A 12,478-nucleotide genomic window follows, 5' to 3' on the forward strand; every position below is an offset into this window, starting at 1 on the left:
AGAAGAGAGGGGGTGGAGTAGGAAAGTCAGAAGAGGAGAGGAAAGGAAAGGGTATGTAGGCATTTGGGGTATTTTGAGTGCATGAGCTGCTCGCTGGCCATGCCTCAGCACCAGTTCCTAAAGGCCTGTCTGTGGTCCTTACCTGTTTGGTGTTGGCGGTAATGCTTACTGTTAATCTTAGCTCCTACTCTCCACAGCCTGCTAAACACCCCATCCCATTCACGTTTCCTCTTTCTGAACCTTCATCCCCTCCTCCACTTCTGTTTACCTAGCAAGCTCCTACTCCTTCTTCAAGACCCATTCAACACTCTGATATGTGAGAGTCTCCATGTTGCCTGCTCATATAAGATCTTTCCTGTGAGTTTTCTCACCTATAAAATAAAAATTTTCTTAAATCAAATAATCGCTACTTATTTCTAAATCTCCCTGATTCTACAGAATAAGAATACCTATTCCAGGGTGAGATAAAATACTCACCTCCAGAAGGCAACTCACATCAAGGTGAGAGACTGTGCTGTGGGGGCAGGGAGCAGCTCTTTGAAAAGGTGTCCTGAAGGACCCTCTTCTCACCGTGCTCCCTGTGCTCCTGTGTAACTGCTGCCACTGGGAGGAAGATAAAGAAAAAATTATTATTTTATAAAGAAAATGTATATATTGAGGTACTTGGGGAGGGCTGTCCCTTCTGGTTAGTATAAAAAATTGTAGGAGAGAGTCACACTCATCCTAACAGTGGAACATAGCCAGACAGTCTGCAAAATCAGAGGATTTTAAAACCATCCAGAGAATTGAGGATAGAGAAGTGAGAAGCCCTTCCCTGAGGAGAAAATACTGCCTGATTTCATGCCTGCAGAGAAGGGAGAAGAAGGGGGAACAATCTAGGTGTGAAGGAGGAGCCACCAGCTGGTTTTTCTGAGGTTGGTGGCCAGAGTGGACTGGCCTGATGGGCCAGAATCCCAGGGAGGCCCGGCACCGCCCGTGGCCCTGCCCCAGGGCCTGCACACAGCAGTGAGAAGGAATGCACCACCCATGCCTACAGTAGCACAGACCCTCCAACACGTGTGTCCAACAAATGGGAAGAGGCCAAAATCGGTTTTTGGGAATTCACTGGAAAGGGCACAGGGGAACTTTTCCGGGTGACAGATATGCTCTATATGTTGTTTGGCATGATGGCTACACAGAGGGTAGCTATTCAGCATGTTATTGTCTGTAACTTACACGTCAATAAAAATAAAGTGCTTAGGCATCCTGGCACTTGGAAGTTGAGCATCTATAAAAATACAAGTACAAGTACATTTTTCAAATTATTTAATAATTATTCTTTAACTGCTCCTGAAGTTATGTTATTCTATAGCTTAATTTAACTTAAAATGTTTTGTACTTCTAAGAGTGGAAGAAGATAGAAGCTTTAATTTACAGGAATTCTTGTTTTTATTCTTGTAAAAATGGCATAACAATTAGGGTTTTGATGGGAAAATTTCATTTTTCAAATGTACTATTAAAATTTCACTTCCATATTACTATCTGGATTTCACCCTCTGACAGTTTAAAAATCCACATCATTTTATTTCTCTTTTCATTTGGAACTTTGTCTCCATACCCTATATTTAAAGTTAACACTAACCTTCTCCCGTAAATATAAGCCTGGTAAGGAAGAGTGTTAATCTTTACAGAGCCATCAGATACATCACCCAGGAAGATGCAAAGATGTGTTTGTATGCAAACTTTAGCTTTGAGTCACTAAGAAATGCAAGGATTTTATGAGAAACAAGCCAGTTCAGAAAGTGAGCTGTACGTTGTTGGAAGAGGAGTGAATAAACATATTAAGCAATGTGACAATGAAATGGAATGTGGAGATACCTAAGCCATAAGACACTGAATTTAAATTTCACGTGGGAAGGCATCCGCCAGTTTTTTGGGTGTTTTTTTTTTTTTAATTCAGTATGTCGTTTTAATTAACTCACAACTCTGAATTAGACATAAATCAGCCAGACCCATTTGGGTTTCATTTTTAGCACAAAGATCCTATCATCTTCAGCATTTCACTCAATGCTAATTAAAAATGGATTTATGGCTCTTGGTACCTTCAGACAGAGGAGGACGTTCAGAACTCCCGCGCCAGTGGGAGGGGAGCTATTTTGGGGATAGCAACCGAATGTCAGACATTTGCCACAGCACACTGCTTCTGAAAGCTACACGTATTTTCTGGATATGTAAACAAGCCTCATAAAACTCTCATTGTTTCCATCCCTGGTAACAGTGTAAATTCACCACAAACTGAGCGTCTCTGTTTGCCGCCAACACTATTTCAACACAATGTGCCTGCTCTCGCTTCCAGAACCTTCCCTATAGCCAAGCCAATGTGCATAGGATTTCCTTATTCAGACTGTCCCGTCCCCCCCACACACACTCCAGCCCCTCTTCCCCCCATGTCCCCAGCAAAAATGTGCTATTGAGGATTTTTAGTTCTGGCTGTGGGTTAGTCAGTATATTTTAGCAGAGTTTATTGAATGCCTTGAAAACCAAAACGCCAGCTTCATCTCCTAATAACTATAATGTTTTCTCCGGAGGTGCCCCGCTGCGTTTAGCTCAGGATTTAACTTTCAGGCTGAAGAGAAGAAGTACACCAAATAAAAACGACAACTTACTTCCTTAAGCCATTTACAGAGACTGAAAAACACTCTCCTGGAAGTCATGGGCCTAGGATAGGATAAGAAAAAAATATTGTTCAATAACTAATGGAAACTAAGAACAGCAAACCATTTGTTTTGAAAAGGGTATCGGTGTGTGTGTTGGCGTGTGTCTTGGAAGGGAAGTGGCAGCTTGGACACATTTTGAAGGGTTTGTCCGTGTGAATACAGCCAGCCTCCGGCTTCCTTACAGTTTTTGAGACACTGCAGGATGCCTGTAAGTAAAACCTTTTTGGATTTTTTAAAAAATGACTAAGAGCATAATCAAAAAAGTTTTGATCAAAATTAGAGACTTGGTGGAGAATCCATTGAATAGGAGAAATTGCATCATGGCACAAGGGGTATAATGCAAAAAATAGTGAGAACAGATGACGTGCTTGGAAGAAACCTGGACCCTGTTGTTGTGGTCAGTGGTGGCATTTAGTGGTGAGGCGTCCTGAGCCAGGATTGGGCTGTTTTGTCACTGGTTCTGAGAGACAAGTTTACCAAAATGCGTGTATTTACTACTGTAGTTTTGAGTACATACACACAGTTTTTTTAACCTTTTTGTTGGTAAGCAAAAAAAAATTAAAAGTAATGAGTCCCTTTTGAAACTCAATGTCTACCTTGTACCAGGAAAATATATGTATAGATCCTGGTGTCTGGGTTCAGGTCCTGGGGCTGTGGCACAGGAGCTCCTCGCTGGGCTTCACTCTCCAATAGGTCTGAGCTCCCCCGGAGCAAATCCTTACATATGGTTGGGACACCAATCCTGGTGACGGGGATGCCCAGCATGGCTTTTCGAGGCCACCATGCCGTCACAGCACCTGTCCCCAGTGCACATGCAGCACAGTACTAAGTGGCCTTGGGCATCCAGCTCTCCATAAGGACGGTATGGTTAAATGCATGCGGTGCTTGGCTGGGGGCATTTCAGTCACATTTATTGTTCTTCAAGCTAAAATCGGCCACCCCGAGGAGGGATGCTGTCATGCCTGTGTTGGCATAATGGCAAATAGGAAAGCACAGGTCCCTGACAGCACAGGGCCAACCATCTATTTATGCCAACATCCATTTCTCAAGGTGGCATCTCTGCAAGTGTGAAGGGAAGATCTCCTTTGGGTTTTTTGGTGTTTTTTTTCTTTTAGAGCTAGAAATAAAGCACTTTCTTACTTGGAATTCACGCTATAGAAAAAAAAACCTATTTGTCTTTTTCTCTCACTAGCTGAAGTATTAGTATTCCTCTCCCTCCTTCGCCCACTTCATGCTCTGAGCCAAATTCTTCAAATAGAGAAAGCCCTGCCAACTGGGAGAATTACAGGCGGGATGTGAAAGTCGGTCATGGGACGTGTCAGAGAATTCTCCCTATTGGACCTGTTTCGGTTTAAGACGGGAACAACTTTTGGGGATGGAAGCAGGGACCCTCTTCTCCCACCCCTTCGGGACCCGAGTGGGAGAAACTGTCTCAGCAAGTGTCTGAAATATTAGACTCACTGTGGTTTGTCCTGCCCTGTACTCTGGAACTTTTTTGGCTGTTTGCAATAGTATGATGAGTCATGCATTTCACAAGCATTTTTTGAAAAGGGGAAACACCTCCCAGCTTGAAATGTGACTCTCCTATGAAAAGAGACAGTGTCCAAACACCAAACAACTCATCTACTCACTGTGTTCCTTCGCCTTTCCTGACTGATTTTATTTTGAACACTAGTTTGAACTCGTAGAAGCCAGAAATCCAATCCTGTTATAAATAAAAAAGCCAAATTCTCTTTGGGCTTGTGCTTGAGCAAACAAATTAACACCTCCTCTAATCTAAGGATCAGGTCACAGGCCAAAAAAGAAATACAACCTGCTTGGTGGATTTAGAAAGGTGCTTAACCTGAATTAAAAAAAAAAAAACTAGCTCGGTCTGTACTTTGTGATATGATGACATGGAGATGGATGGAATGCAGCTCCCTCCACATAAATTGTCATTTTTAGCAACAGATTCCTAATACAGTCACTTTTCCCTTAGTATCTCCATTGTGGTTTGAGTCTTGAGCTCCTAAAGCCATTGGTGGGTAGGGTCCCTCCCACTTTCCCCTCACGATGAAAAAGCCCATGGGTTCACAGTGCTCATGTTCTGCTGGGGCTCTCCTGTCTGACCCAAATCAATATCTGCATCCTTGTCCTCACATCTGGCTGAGGTTGAGAACTTTCTCCCAAGAGACAAAAGAGGAAGATTCAGTCAGATGTAGCCTGGCTGTTGTGGGTGAGATGACTCAGCCCGTTTTTGTGGATTTCCCAAGATGCTTTCTGAAGCTCTGTTGAAAATATCTTGTGTGATCCTGTAGTAAATTAAACAAAAGACAAACCCCAAGTGCCTGCCTGTTTGAATAGCATAACCACAAAAACTGTGATTCACTGTGACCTGTGGAGGAGGAGAGGCTGGGGCCTGACTTTTGGACATTTTTTTTTTTTTTGGAAATGCACTGGGGGATAGAGGATACATGCTTGTTTTTTTATTTTTTGTTTTGTTGTTGTTGTTTTGTTTTTTATTTTAGGAGCTAAAAAAAATCACTCTACATCTATCCCCTGGACAATGAAAAATGACAATTCCCACGTTTCGCTCAAGTCTATGTTCTTCCAAACTGCACACGCCCACATGTCTTTGCTCACTTACCCATGGAGCAGGACAATGAGCCTAGGAATCTGTTTTCCACCAGCTAGGATCACTGGAGGCTTTCCCTGGCGTTCTTCATGCAAATGGAATTTCAAACACACCCATTGTTTCTACCCTTCTTGTTGGTGTTGGTGTTGTCGCTGGGTGTTTTCCTCTGGGCTGAAGAGCAGGGTGCTCTGAGCTCCCACTATCTCCAGGGAATGACCACCACACAGGAACATGGATTTCTAAGAAGCACAGCCCTGCCAGGACCAGTTCTGTGGCTGATCCAACAGAAGACACAAACATGCTCATTCACACAGGACTTCCTTTCCTGAACAATGGCTCTCTCCCTCCCACTAGGAAGGTGATTCCCCAGTGTCTGGGAAATGGCCTATCCCAGGTCTGTTTTGAAATGAGTGATATTTTGCTGAGGAACCACAGGGGCAGTGTTCTTTGTTCATCCTCATGTAGGCTGTATTGCTGCTGCTGCTGCTGCTGCTACTATTCCTAGTCTTGGAATGGGAATTTCTGACTTAGAAGGAATGCACAGACTGGAAGAAACTTTACCACACACTGAGCGGAGGCGGGGCACTGCGTGTTTTGCCAAAAACCATCTAGAATTTCCTGTTTTCCAAGCCTCAGTGTAACTTTACCTTTTTGGGTCAAGTTTTCTCTGTTCCTAGGATTCTGGAACTTTCTATTTCTGACTCCTCTAAGGATCCATGAAAGATATTCAATAGGCTTCTTATAAAAAGTTCAAAAGTGCTTTTTTAACACAACTCTTTGTGAGCCAGACTCAGTGGATCTGAAACCATATGCATTTAATTTCCACTTAAGTATTCGTCAGCTTATCATAACAGTGAAAAAACCTCAAACAAGGGTATAAAGAATTTCACTTTATCCTTAAACAGAGGGAAAGAATTTCAGACACGTAATAGTCTGTGAACAATTAAAAAGTTATGCTAAGTAGCTTATATTTAAAATTACCTAAGTCAGTAGAAACTGAAATATTGTAATTTTCATTTAATATACTCTTTAGCCATGTATGAGTGTTAGAATATATAATATACATACATACTATATAACACTTTAATAGTCACAGAGGGAAAATCATCAAACAAATAGGCATCTTTACACTTTAGAGAAAAAAGTTTCTAATGGCTTCAGGTATATTGTTAGTTATCTGAATAGAGAAACAAAGGCAAACACAAACTTTCAAAGACATAAAACTGGATTCTGGAAAAACTTCCAAAGAAGTCAGCCTAAGTCTACAATCTGCTTACTCCTTCCTTCAGATCTCCAATTTATTACTAATTTTAGCAGAAATGTAGCCTTATGACCAAGGCTGTCTACTTTTAAATTTTCTCCATCACACCCAGTCTAAAATAGAAACCTTGCACACTTTCCCTGAAAAATCACCCTCTAATTACTCTGGGAAATGCGCAGATGTGTCACCTATGGTTACAGCAGCACCGCCCTAGGAGAGCTGGTAGTAATCTGCTGGCTACCTCCCTGCTTGGGAATGGGAGATGCAAACACCCTATGACAACACCTTTAGCTGCAGTGACACCGAATTCTCCCATTTGCATTCTATCATTCTTATCTGCTGCGTGGGATCCTAGTGAAAGTTGTAATCGGCTTTTGCAGGTACCCTATTTATATACACTCCTATCTCTCCTGTTGAGTTTTTATTCCTGAAGTTTGCTTCATGCGGAAGTTGAATTTTTATAAGCAACATTGAAAAAGACTGCCTTAAATCTCAGCTCCTGCTGCAAGTTCTACTTATGGGGCCAGCGGTACCTTTTTCTCTTTGGATCTCTGTCTTATAAGTATCAGATTGACTTATATCTGTGTGGCCAGGAGAAAGTCTGTCTTGAGAAGATCATTTTTTTAAATGCATATCAACTATAAGACATTAATATTTGTGACTTCACCTTGCTGATGACAGAAAGTTTGAATTTGAAAAGTAAATAGTTATTAACTTTTGAATGCATCCCATGCTAGTCAGATATACAAACCAATCCAGTTCATCTCCAGAGCTCAATAGTCATTATATCTTCATGCAGACAGAATATAAATTCTTTAGGTCAGGGGTTAGCAAAGTAGGGTACAGACAAAAGTCTGTTTGGGTAAGTAAGGTTTTATTAGAAGACAGCCACTTTTATGTTCATTTATGTCCTATCTGTGACTGCTTGGGTGTCACAGCATAGTTGACAAGTTTCTACAGAGACCATCTGGCTCACCAAGGCTGAAATATTTACTATTTGGCCCTTTATAGAAATGCTTTATATCAATACATACAGTTCTGAACCATAGTGAGCTGAGTATGCACTTATTTCTCGGTTAAAGAGTATGCAGGCAGGGCACTGGTATTCCCACAAGGGCAAAAATTTTTATTTATTTATTTATTTATTTATTTATTTATTTATTTTGCAGTGGACATTTGTTTCCAGAAAGGCAAACATTTGTGATTACCATTCAAAGGGCTGCCACCAACCCTTTTTATTATTTGGGGTTTTGTTAAATGTTTTAGTATTAACAAGTTGACAAAGATATTGTTGCCTGCGATCTATGGAGATTCAGCCAACTGTGGGATCTCTACTATGAGTGGCCATATTTAGGTAATCCATTAATCCTAAAATAGCATAAATTATTTCCTTAAATGTATGGAAGGTATTTGAGCCACTGAACATCTCTGTTATCTTCATCTCCCTGTATTGTTCATTTTAATCAACTTTATAGTTTTCTGTGGAAAAGAAAAGAGGACTCTAAAATCTCTACAATAAATGACCAAGGAAGAACAGAGGCTTTTTGGAGAAGTCAAGAGATGACTCCTCATTCCTGCAAAATCACTACTAACCAATGAAATGTACTAGTATGAATTAGGTAGGCTAGTTGCTATAGTAGGTAGTCTCCAAAATATATAAAATAGCTTAAGCACAATAAAGTAATGTAACAGAATTGTCAGTGCATAAGTTAATAGGTGTTTACCATCCACAAAAGTCTCAGCCTTCTTCCCTATTAGCTTCTAAATCTCTGTATGGCCATTCCCCTCTTTGCTAGCCAAAAGGAAAAAGAATGTGGAGAGTGCTCATGAAGTCTTTATTAGCCTCTGTAAGAGCCTCACATCCCTTCTGTTCACATTCATTCCTAAAACTCTTTAGTGTGATGCCTCTAACTGCAAGACGGGACAGAAAATGTGATCTCGGCTGAGAACAGTGTCCTAATGTCCAATGCGGAGCATGAATTCTGGTGGGCAATTACCCCACGTCTACCACTGTGCCCACCACACAGGCAGGTGTCCTGGCTCCCAAAGCCATCTCCATCTTACCCAATAAATTTTGAGTCTCCAGTTTTACAATGAGCAATGCTGTTTTTAAAATATAAACAAGCCTGAAGAGGAGCAGTCATAAGAAAAGCATTCTCATTATGGCACAAATACCTTATTTTAGCTTCTGGTTTTGATACCATCGATTTAAAGGGGAAGAAAAAAAGTGCTAAAAGACAATTCTTCATGGACCTCTTGAATTCCTGCACATCCTGTGAGACATATGTTTTATTGGTTCTATTTCTCTGGACTAATCAGCAACCTAATGCACGTGCTGGTATCGCCTGGCCCTGTTCATGCTGCTCATGGGAACTGGATCTTTGAGGAACCCGCACAAGAAAAATGATGATATCAAGCAACTACAATTTCTATGAGTAATAAATCACCCTTTACCTTTGACCCAAGAATGTCACATCTTCTGCCAGCAACTGTGAAGCTGCAGCAGGCTAACATTTTAGCTTGCAAGTTGCATAAAATCACAGACCCTTCACAGCTCTTGACAAGAAGGAATCATCACAGAAATAGAAAAAAAAAGTGACACAGAGGAGGTTTTTTTATTTTTTTATTTTTCTAGAGCCAGACTGGCCACACACACCCACTTTAGGATAAATGTTCTGACTTCTAACGCATATTTTATCTGCACACTTGTATAAGAACCAAGATCCACCTTCTTTGCGCAAGGGCACAGAAGCAAATAATGCTGCAAGCATGTTACTTGCTATGTGTTCCTATTTTAGAGGTAGCCAATTATACAAGACTAGAGGCCCGGTGCACAAAAATTTGTGCTCTCGGGGGGGAGGAGGTAAAAAAAGGTCCCTCAGCCCGGCCTGTGCCCTCTCGCAGTCTAGGACCCCTCGGGGGATGACCGCCTGTTGGCTTAGGCCCACTTCCCTGGGGATTGGGCCTAAGCTGGCAATCAGACATCCCTCTGGCAGCCAGGGGAGCAGACCTAAGCTGCAGTTGGACATCCTTAGTGCTGCTAAGGAGGCAGGAGAGGCTCCCACCACCACCGCTATACTGGCAGCCATCAGCCTGGCTTGTGGCTGAGCAGAGCTCCCCCATGTGGGAGCACACTGACCACCAGAGGGCAGATCCTGCATTGAGCGTCTGCCCCCTGGTGGTCAGTGTGTGTCATAGTGACCAGTCATTCCCAGTCTTTCTGCTGTTAGGGTCAGTTTGCATATTCCCCTTTTACTATATAGGATAGAGGCCTGGTGCACGGGTGGGGGCTGGCTGGTTTGCCCTGAAGGGTGTCCCGGATCAGGGTGGGGGTCCCGCTTGGGTGCCTGGCCAGCCTGGGTGAGGGGCTGATGGCTGTTTGCAGCTGGTCACACCCCCTTCAGGGTGGGGGTCCCCACTGGGGTGCCTGGCCAGTCTGGGTGAGGGGCTGATGGCTGTTTTCAGGCTGGCCGGTGACTGAAGCTCCCAGCCTCTCCTTTTTTTCTTTTTTTTTTATTCTGGGGTTTGTTTACTTTCTATAATTGAAACTTTGTTGCCGTCCTGCTCGCTCCAGCTCTGAGGCCTTGGCTGGCTGAAAGCAGGTATCTGGAGTTTGTTTACCTTCTATAATTGAAACTTTGTTGCTTTCGGAGCTTAGAGCCGGGCCGCGGCAGGCCGGGAACCTTGGCTTCCTCCATCACTGGAGCAAGCAAACCTCATGTTCGCTTCAGCTGCATGGCTGCTGGCCGCCATCTTTGTTGGCAGTTAATTTGTATATCTCGCTGATTAGCCAATGGGAAGCATAGCGGAGGTGAGGTTCATTACCCTTTTTGTCTTTTATTAGATAGGATTACTTACTTAGAGTAAGGCTAGTATTTTCATCTTTATATTTCTCTATTACAGTTTTATGTCTTCCAGCTACACATAGGAATTCCAAATGATTCTTCAGAAGTTAATGAAACTCTGCTACCCATGGTGCTTCTTAAGCATGGACCTACCTAAAAATATGTTAAAATGCACAGGAATGCTAAAGTCTGGAATGGCTGCAAGAAACCTCTCTACAGAAAGAAGTAAATGGCAGGTCAAAATATATCATCACCTGCTGTGTATATTCAACCTTATGTGAGGTGTGGGAAGTAGATTTTAAACCAAATTTCCAATTCCAATTGTATCATATGTTGATTACATCACATCAAAACAAGGATCATGTGAAATATTAAAAGTGGAGATATAAACTTGGAGTTAAAAAAATTTACAAACCTAACATCACCAAGCCTGGTACACAAAATGCCATCACACCAAGGTGTCGCCATGAAAACTCCTGGGCTTCTAGTGACAGAATTGTTTGGCTTAGTGCCTCAGCAGTAAGGAACGACTTTTTGGAGTCCTGTGGATTCAGTCAGTTAGTTAAATGGAATTCCTGCTGGGCTCACTACTCCAGGCAGCTACTTGATATGTGTAAGGACAAGAAAGGTCATTTTCCATCCGCAGCTTTATTGTTTTGACTTTAATCTGAAGCAAATTATCCCTCTTTAGTAAAAAGGAAGAGGTTTAACCATGCAGGGTATTTTTCAAAGTCAGAAATATATTGTTCCAGCATATTAAAATCTCATTTGGCTTGTGTCTCTTGGTGTATTTGACCATCATATGGACCTTTTCAGTGGATGTAATCACTAATATGACAACAGTGAGCTTGTCTTCGGCTAAGAAAACCGAGCCATTACCCATATGTTGATAAGTCTGAGGCTATGACCTCTGGTCCTGAGAGTAACTAAGACCTGTACCTCTCACTTGCTGAACACTCCCTCGGCACCTCCTGCAGTAATGAGCATCCACCAGGACAGCTTTCCATCAATGTCACCTTGAATGGGGAACAAACAGAGGGAAGAGTTTTTCAAAGCCTATTACCTGATTTTTATCAGAGTGAATGCACCATCTCCATTTGATCAGATAGTCCATCCCAGTGACAGAGGGATTCTCCCACAATCCTGTGAAATAAGTCCTGGGATTGCCCCACATTGCCTGTGGAAACTGAGACACAGAACAATGAACAGGGTCAGAGACAAGATTCACATCCATGTGAATTCGACTCCTAAGCAGCTTGGGACTCCGCACGGGGAAGGGCCTGACAATGACAGAGGAATAACAGGAAAGTGGGGGAAAGTTGGGAATTTAAACTCACATCTACTTGCCATCTCTGAAGTTGACAGATCTCCTGACATGGCCATGGAAGATCACTCTGTGAGAAGAGAAGAAAGCAGTGGGTCACCAATGACCAAGATGTCCTTTTCCAGCAGGCCTCCTGTCAGTGGGCTACCAAGGAATGGGCCTGGCTTAGGGAATTCTTTGCGCATTGCTTTAGTGAAAAGCAGCATTGCCGTGGGCAAATTCTTTAGCAGGGAATGAAATGTGGGCAGGTGCAGTCTGGAATACATCTGGCTGGGATGGCAAAGACTGTTCTGTTTGGGAGTGAAGTGAGCACTGTGTCCTCAGCCTCATCTCTGCAGCAGCTTAGGGTGAGTTGCCACCCCCAGGGCCTCCCAGGACCACCTGTCAGAGAAGGTCAGAGAACCTGGGGGGAGGAGTCATCCAGGAGAACTCTGGAATAGCTCCAGGTGTGTATGTATTTCAGGATTAACGAAGTAGGAAGAACCTGGTTAGTATGGTTCAGTGGTTGAGTATCAACTTATAAACCAGGAGGTCATGGTTTGATTTTGGTCAGGGCACTTGCCCAGGTTGTGGGCTCAATCCCCAGTGTGGGGTGTGCAGGAGGCAGCCGATCAATGATTCTCATCACTGATGTTTCTATATATCCCTCTCCCTTCCTCTCTGAAAAAAGAAGTAGGAGGATTTGTGTTAAAAAATTACAATAAAGGAGGCTGCTAATCAGTAAAACTCCTTCACATA

General features: G+C 42.7%; 1 long non-coding RNA gene across 1 annotated transcript; it reads right to left on the reverse strand.

Annotated features, from left to right (window-relative positions):
• Positions 1 to 1,247: 1,247 nt before the first annotated feature.
• Positions 1,248 to 11,788, reverse strand: LOC106726637. The gene is made up of 3 exons (XR_001362708.1): positions 11,754 to 11,788; positions 2,646 to 2,697; positions 1,248 to 1,267 (listed from the first exon to the last, which is right to left on the reverse strand). It is a non-coding gene; the product is annotated as an uncharacterized LOC106726637 (long non-coding RNA).
• Positions 11,789 to 12,478: the final 690 nt, after the last annotated feature.

The sequence above is a fragment of the Myotis brandtii genome, unplaced genomic scaffold (genome assembly GCF_000412655.1).
Source record: "Myotis brandtii unplaced genomic scaffold, ASM41265v1 scaffold297, whole genome shotgun sequence".
Lineage (NCBI taxonomy): Eukaryota > Metazoa > Chordata > Mammalia > Chiroptera > Vespertilionidae > Myotis > Myotis brandtii.